This window comes from Panicum virgatum, chromosome 9N (assembly GCF_016808335.1).
Source record: "Panicum virgatum strain AP13 chromosome 9N, P.virgatum_v5, whole genome shotgun sequence".
In the NCBI taxonomy this organism is placed as follows: Eukaryota; Viridiplantae; Streptophyta; class Magnoliopsida; order Poales; family Poaceae; genus Panicum; species Panicum virgatum.
In genome coordinates, this window is record NC_053153.1 from 23,557,950 (window position 1) to 23,566,387 (window position 8,438).

At 45.8% G+C, this 8,438-nt stretch overlaps 1 long non-coding RNA gene across 1 annotated transcript; it reads left to right on the plus strand.

The window, feature by feature from the left end:
* The first annotated feature begins 4,818 nt into the window (after window positions 1-4,818).
* On the plus strand, window positions 4,819-5,519 carry LOC120692597. The gene is made up of 2 exons (XR_005682676.1): window positions 4,819-5,254; window positions 5,332-5,519. It is a non-coding gene; the product is annotated as an uncharacterized LOC120692597 (long non-coding RNA).
* Window positions 5,520-8,438: the final 2,919 nt, after the last annotated feature.

Genomic DNA, 8,438 nt, shown 5'->3' on the forward strand with positions numbered 1-8,438 from the left:
GAGCAATTGGCCGGATAGAGCAACATCATTGGTAGATCATGCTATTTGCGCGATCAGACTTTTTTGCAGATTGGTGTGCAGGCCAGATGCCTCACCAAACAGTGTCAGGCAGGACCTCCTTAGCGGTGACCCTGTCTTGGGCAGCAGGGCTGCAGGGGAGACGAAGAACATTACGTCATCTGCATAGAGGGAGCATTGATGCTGGATGACATGATTTGCAGGTGGTGCCAGAGCTCCGAAAGCGGCTGCTTTCATGAAGAGGCACTGGAGCATCTCCATAACGACTTCACGAGTATGAATAGCATCGGTGACAAGGGATCGCCTTGTCGAAGTTCCCTTGCATTGCTCTCCATCTCAGTAGGACTCTGGTTGAAGCAGTTGAAATGAGAGAAGCAATCCAATCTCTCCAACGAGTGCCAAACCCCAGAGCTTGTAGTACCTACAGCAGGAATGGCTAGGAAACTGTATCGAATGCCTTTGAGATATCGAGCTTGAGAAGTAGGGCTGGTTTCCTTCTCCTATGCAGCAAGCGAGCCGCCTGCTCCACAAACTTGAAGTTGTCGTGGATGAAGCGCTTCTTGATGAAAGCACTTTGATTGACCCCCACCAGATTATCCAGCTCAGGTACTCGGCGATTGGCAAGGCACTTTGCAACCAGCTTAGCAAAGCTGTGTATGAGGCTGATTGGCCGTAGTCACTTGGCTTTTTTTGGGTCTTGACATTTTGGCAGCAGGGTTATAAGTGCTCCGTTCAAGCGCTGAAGCTGAGTTCCGTAGGTAAAATAGAAAGCTCCAAACGCTGCCATGATGTCTGTCTTGATTATTGTCCAAGTCGACTTGTAAAACTCTATGGAAAAGCCGTCGGGCCCTGGGGATTTTGTGCAGGCAGAGAATTGATCATATGCCACGCCTCGTCCTCAGAGAAAGGATATTCCAAGGATGGTGCCGTGAACTCCAAGTGCTTGGAGGTCGATGGCAGCGCCTTGATCTGGCTCTGTTCCTAAAATTGCAGAGTGATGATGCAGCATCGCTTCCTTCTCGTCGTGGGGCGTTGCCAATCCCGTGTCTTCCTCGAGCTTGGAAATAAACTTCCTCCTCGTTCGGTAGCTCGATTGCAAGTGGAAGAGCTTTGTGTTGGCGTCCCCTTCCTGATGGTAAGTGGTCCTGGATCTCAATCTCGCGATTGTCCGCTCCAGGGAAGCGAGGCCAAGACACTTGCATTTCAGCTCTTACCTCAGCTGGTGCTCCTCAGCCGAGAGCTGCCGTCTATCCGGCGCACATTACGAAAACCAGTCACAGGTGCTCCCAGTACTCCGCACATACTCACCAAATACAGAAGGCAATGCCTTGCAAACAGTTAAAATATTTGATAAAGCTGCCTTGATGTCTTGCAAAACATCTGGCACTGCCCTCTGCAAATGATTCGTGGAGCCAACAATGAAGTCGTACAGTATGCTTGTAACTATAATAATGCTGAGTACAGATGTCTGGTCTTAAGATAAATTTTCATAAAAATGAAATTTTTTATTATGGACAAGCGAAAGAGTTTGAAGATGAGTATATTGAACTCTTTGGATGCAATGCTGGGGAGTATCCTTTTAGATATTTGGGTATCCCAATGCATTATTGACAGCTCCGTAATATTGATTGGAGGAAAGTCAAAGAACGTTTTGAAAAGAAGTTAACATGTTGTAAAGCTAAGCATTTGTCATATGGAGGTAGATTAGTTCTCATAAACTCAGTGCTTAGCAGTCTACCCATGTTCATGATGTCCTTTTTTCAGATATCCAAAGGGGTTCTTAAGAAACTTGATCAATACAGATCGCGTTTCTTTTGGCAAGGTGGCTCGGATAAGAAAAAATACCGCTTAGCTAAATGAGACATTCTCTGCCACCCTAAAGATCAAGGGGGCCTTGGAGTCATTGAACTCAAGATTCAGAATAAGTGTCTTCTAAGCAAATGGATAGTTAACCTGCTTAACGGCGAAGGCACATGACAATCTTTACTCAGAAATAAATATTTGAGCTCAAAATCTCTACCACAAGTCTAAGCTAAACCAAACGACTCTCATTTTTGGAGAGGGTTAATGAAGATTAAGGAAGAGGTCTTGGCATGTGGATCATTTGAGATTAAAGATGGAAAACAAACGAGATTTTGGGAGGATACTTGGGTGGGCCAAAGGCCATTCAAAGATTAGTATCTAAGAATTTACAACATAGCTCGCCGACCACATGCATCAGTAGCGAGTGTGTTAAGTTCAGAGCCCCTAAACATTTCGTTTAGAAGGGCTTTGGTGGATGAAAAACTACAAGAATGACTTGACCTGGTAGCTAAGATAACTAGCTTCAATTTAGTTGAAGGGAGAGATCATTTCAGATGGAATTTACATAATGATGGTATCTTTACTGTTAGATCTATGTACCTTCACGAGATGAACCAGCATGCTCCCTTTCGCCACAAATTGATTTGGAAACTAAAAATCCCTCTCAAGATAAAGATTTTCTTTTGGTATCTCCAAAGAGAAGTTATCCTAACAAAAGATAATCTAGTGAGGAAGAATTGGAAGGGAAGTTTGAAGTGTTGCTTCTGTAACTGTAATGAATCGATTACACATCTCCCCTTTGATTGTCACCATGCAAAGGAGATTTGGAGGATAGCCTATTTAGCTACAGGGTTAACCCCACCAAGATCAGTTTCACATATACTAGGGAATTGGCTCTCAAATTTTAGTGACAAGGAGAGGCGTGTCATGTTGGTGGGGGACAGCTACATTGTGTTGGGCTATTTGGAGATGTTGTAATGATATTATTTTTAACAAAACTAAGTATTCTTCATTTATACAGGCTATTTTCAGGGGGGGCCTACTGGTTGCGCCTATGGGTGCACCTACAGCATGAAGATATAACGAAGGTGCTATTCCGAAGGACGAGTCTTGCTTTGGAGACCGCCATGCCACACATTGTGAAGTTGGAGCTGCCGCATTCGAAACGTGGCTCGGCAACGATGACACACTGTTAGCCCCCTCCTCCGAAGGCTGGGTCTCTGTAGGGGCCTGCTTCCGCTGGGGGCGAGGTGTAGGTTCGTGATCGGAAGTCAGAGCTGCTTTTCAGTGTTTGAGCTTGGCAACGATGACTGGTTGCGGCCACTTGCTTCGGACCCGTCGGTGGGTGGCTCGTGGGTGGCTTGCCATGGGAAGTCAGAGCTGCATAGCTTGCTCTATGCTGGCAACAATGACCCATGGCGGTGCGTCGTGTTTTTGCTCAATCGCGTTGAGTGGGTTGGTTAGCCCCTCGGACGCCTTCTTTCGGCTTCTCGTTGGGTAAACCTTTCTTGTACATAATTTCTTTCGTCTTAATTGAGCGGCAGAGATCCTGCCTTTATATTCCAAAAAAAGGTTTAGCTTCTGTTGTAAGAGTAAAAATAGTTTTCCACATTTGTGATACTTGCATCACCAGAAACTGAAAAATGGTTGTCTCAGATGAACAAAGATATAGAAGACTATCGCCCTGTTCGGCTAGCTGGGCTGGAGCTGCTGCCCAGCCAGCCAGCGCAACTACCGATACTCTCCCTCTCTCTCTCTCTCTCTCTGGATTTGAATTGGTCACTGGCGCTGGCTGGCTCCAGCCCAGCCATTAAAGCGCAGCCGAAGAGGCTGTTGGTATTTCATAACGTCTACTTCAGATACATGGTCGTTCATCCTGGTTCCTGTAGTGGTATCAGAAATGCCCAGCATCGGCGCCAACAATGCCTCGACATTTCATATAGCAATTACTGGAAACCAAACTATCATGAACCATGAATCATTCCGCAAGCAGACGGAATCACCGGTGTAACATTTTATCCAGAGAGTATTCCGGGGTGTCATTTATATTTCCATAGGGAAGACGGCAACTAAATTATGTATGTATGCTGGATGAACTAATCTCAATGAAATATTTAGATGTATAAATAGTGGTAAGATAAATATGGATGAAGCTAGTTTGAAACACAAGCAAACTCAATTATAATAAAAGTAAAAAAGAGGCAGGGAACTAGGTAGAAGTTAGTTAGTCAGGTCTCTCAAATGTTCTTAGAGCATTTATAAAGTTTACTAGTACTTTATACTTTTCACAAAATATAATTAGCCTCTATCTAGTTATTCCTAATACAAGGAAGAACTGTGCAAATGGCTGACAGATATGACTGTCAAATCATCACAACATTTTATAACCCTCCTATCCAGTAACCGAACATGGAGGATTACGATGGCATTAAACAGGACTGTCACCACCTGCAGGCTACCTCTACAAACCGAGAGAAATGATGACATCCAGCAACACTTATCTAACCCAGACACCATGTGTATACACTAGTAAGCGATACTATAGTATTCCGCGTGGAGCAGGAGCGGATCCAGCGGTGGATCAGGGGGGGCTTGAGCCTCCCCTACCGCCGCCGGAGCCATGGAGCCCCCCTTAGCCCCTTCATGAATTTTTGGTGCAAGATCCATGGTGTAGGGGGTGCTGGAGGTTGAAGAAGACCTGAAAACGGGCTGCTGATGAGTTGGGCCAAAGAAATATGGTATGGCGGCCCACTAAAACCTAAAGCCCAAGGCCCAACCGTGGCAAAGAAACCCTATCCAGTCTCCTGTCTCCCATCCCCATCGGCAGATCGCACAGGCAGAGGCAGCCAGGGGCGACGGCGCGCCGCAGTGCCGCACGGTAGTCCCGCTCGAGCTCGACGCCGGGAGCCCGCGACGCGGCGCAAACAGGAGCCAGCGCTGAACATCCGGCCAGGCGCGGCCGCGCGGGGAACGGCAGGCCGCTGGCGGCCCGCGTGCGGCACGTTTGCGCCGCCCCTCGCTCGCGGCCTCGCGCCGTCGCGCGCAAGCGCGGCTGCGCGGCCTGCACCCCTGCGACGGTGCTGCTAGGCAGGGTGCTGGCGTGCTCCTGCTGGCTGCTGCCGTGTTGGACTGAATCGAGCCGAGGAGGTGCTTGTGCTGCATAGCTGCAGCCTGCAGTGGCCAGGGGCCACGGCCAGCGCCCAGCACACCAGGTATGAATTAATTTCTTTATTCAATTTCTATTTATTTCTATGATTCAGCCATATCCATTATAAAGACAGATTTGCCTAGTAAAATGGGTGATGAATGGCTGAATGACTTGATGATTTGCTATAATGAGAAGGAGATATTTAGAAAGATTGGTAATGAAAAGATCAAAAAGAGATTTGAAGAGATGAAAAATCGTCGTATATTATTGCCTAAAAAATTGATGGTAAGCTCTCTTCTATTCGAAGTCATAATTTGGAGGTTCATATATGTTTGATTAATCAATTATGTCTATTTATGTAGATTGCTTCTTCGGATGAATAATGTGTACTGGTCACCGTCCCGCCCGGCGTCTATTAGTTTCGTAACTTGGTTTTTTGGTATGGATAAACCACATTCTTTATTTTTCATGATGTATTTTGTGATTTTCATTATCCATCGATGTTTTAATATAAGACTACTTCAAACTATTATATTTGTCTTTGTTGAGATGTCGTAGTGGTGTTATGTCTTTGTAGCGTTTTCTGTTCGGCCCCTCCTAAATTTTTTCCTGGCTTCGCCACTGGCGTGGAGCCCTCACCCTTCAGATGGACAGATATCATACTAGAGCAAACATATAAATACTGGAGCATGTAAAAGTTAACTAGAACTAAGTCTCTAACCAGACAAGCATATAGTAACAAAGAAAACTAATCATGAATTCTATGTCTGACATCGCAAGGCATAAATCATGCAAATATAAATAACTGTAAGATAAGTCTATTACATATGACCAAACATTACAAAAGGGAACTAGTAGCGAATCCTTGCCTATTCTCCGAAGCACATCCGACGATCTGACAACTACTTCACCTAAACTCCACTAACCTAGAACTACTCAAGAGAGAATGGAGCTAGAACTTCAACTTGTGTTTGTCCTCATTTGTACCCCCTCTCATATTTATAGAGAGTGCAAATGGGGGGTCTTGCGCCGAGTTGCAGCAGTCTTAGCACCTTGAACCGACTTAAGAAAGGAGGGAGGAAGCTTCCTACAGAAGCTGGAGGTCGGTGGCGCCTGGACCCACTCGGCCGACCATAGTGGTCGGCCGACTGCCAGGTGGCCCCAACCGCCTCTGGACCTTTAGTAAGTCGGATTTGATACTGTAAGTGGGTCCATTGATCCATGTGATTCTGAATTCTGTGCTTTGATTAGTCGAAGATTTTTCCTGTGGATCATAAGGACCTCACAACCTACATTTTAATATTTTTTCTCCAACATTGTGTAATTTCTAAGAGCATAGTGAATTTTGACCTTATTTAGAATAAATATGCATATGAAATATATAAATTCTAAAAATTTCCTAATTAAATTGATGCTTGAAATGGGCGTTAACAAACGTCAACAGAGGTTGTATTTCTCAGCACCTGCCATTTTTTCCAACTTAACTTACCCGCGGACCTCACTCGCAGTACACTACGCTGCTGTTTGCACCTGGTTCAGCTGCACCCCGTACTATATCATTCCAAGAGCAGCAAGGACCATCCCAAGAACTACCTAAAGATTCACGCCCTCGAGATTGACACCGATGGCAATGAAGCGACTGTGACAAAAAAAAAACTACAGAATGAGAGAAACAGTATGGTACGGATGATATTTTTAAATCCAAAATTCTGATGCAATGAAATTTAGTGAAGAAGACGAGCAGACAACGGGCGGGACGCGAGCCGTAGCAGCAAAAGGCCCGTCACGGCCCATGCGCGCGCACTGGTGACAACAAGCGGCCTATCGCGGCCCTGGCGGTCCTCTTGCTCCATTTTATGGCGGTTTTTTTATTTTTTATTTCCGTTTTTTACAAAAATATATTTTCGATATGGAAATTTACAGAAATATACCCCGGCCGCCCTGCTGCCGAGCGGCAGGGGCTTACCTGAAAAAAAAAGACGAAAACAAATTGCAGACAGGTCCCTGGGAACCGGCCGCCCGGCAGCTGGGCGGCCGGCCTCCCAGGCCGCCCGACTGCGGGGCGGCCGGCATTTTTTTTTGCAATTTAGCTCTTTTTCGCGAAATAATTTCACATATGTGCCTTTTTTTCTAATTTTTTGCAGAAATAAACCCTGGGGGTGGGCGCTGTAATATGTGGCGCCGAGATAACACGTCTTGGCGCCACAGATCACGGCGCCGAGGTGCCACGCACGCACAAGCTATTTAGTAAATCTTCGAACTTGCCTTTAATATTTTCGGACATTTTCAGGAGACTAGAATACTGTGAACCACACATCAAATATAACGGTAAGAATTAAGAACTAAAAACTGCATTACACAATATAAACCACAGGAATTACATCATAATACAACATCAATGAAACACATATCAGACATGCAGTGGCATGGCAGAACCCGTTGCAACTACGGTAAACAGATTCTGAACTAAGCTAACATGCCTTAGGTAATTTAGAAAAACACAACAAACACAACGATGCAGCATGTGACTAGCAATAGGTAGTCCTAGTAGCCGTACCCCCACGTAGCAAACTGCGTTGAGCCTTCTCCGCAGTATCCACCCATTGCAGGTGGTGCAGGCGGTGGTGCAGGCGGTGGTGCCGGAGGGGCAGGGCCCTTCTTGTGACAAGGGCAGTTGCAGTAAGGAATAGTGCATGGTTCATCCTGTGAAGCGGCAGCATTGCTGGTATCATCATCTTCGTCGTCTTTGTTACCCTCGCTCAATTCCTCGTAATGGTTTACCTTACATTCCAGATCAAAGATTTTTATCTGGAGGTACTCGATGAACTCCTGAACTGAATCAATTGGTGCAGGATCGACCCATCTGGTAAAACCACAGTTTTCTGGAGTATCTGAAGACTGCAAAATAAATTTCATGTAAGATATCTCAACGAAGATAAAGAAATAAAACAACCGAGTATTACCCATGCGTGTGGGCATTTGAAGAAACGCCGACCGCCATCCATCCCGTCGGTGCACATCTGCACTAAGCAGTCCTCACCATGTCTGCATTTTGGCCACGGTTCTCTACGGTTATCGTATTGTCGTAGAGGAGTTTCATTGGTCAAATCACTCTTGTACTGTGGCGGAAACTCAAACACTGGTTCCGGAAAGGAATCAGGTCCAAGAGGCACCTCCCATATTATGGGGTCTCCCTTTCTTCCCCCTTTTCCTTTCCCAAAACCGTAGTAATTCTTCCCGCTAGACCCACCTCCAGACATTGTGTATACAATGAGCTTTGTTGTTTGAGTGCTGCTGGGAGTTCACAAACTTCGGAGTATTTATAGGCGCACAAATGTCTGATACCCGGAGTGTGGAGTGTAAATGGACCCGAAAAGCCTACATGACAACACAGTGAAGAGGCTAGCTGACCGAACACTGAAAAGGCTAGATTCAATTATCGAACTGACTACTCGATGCATCTCTGTGC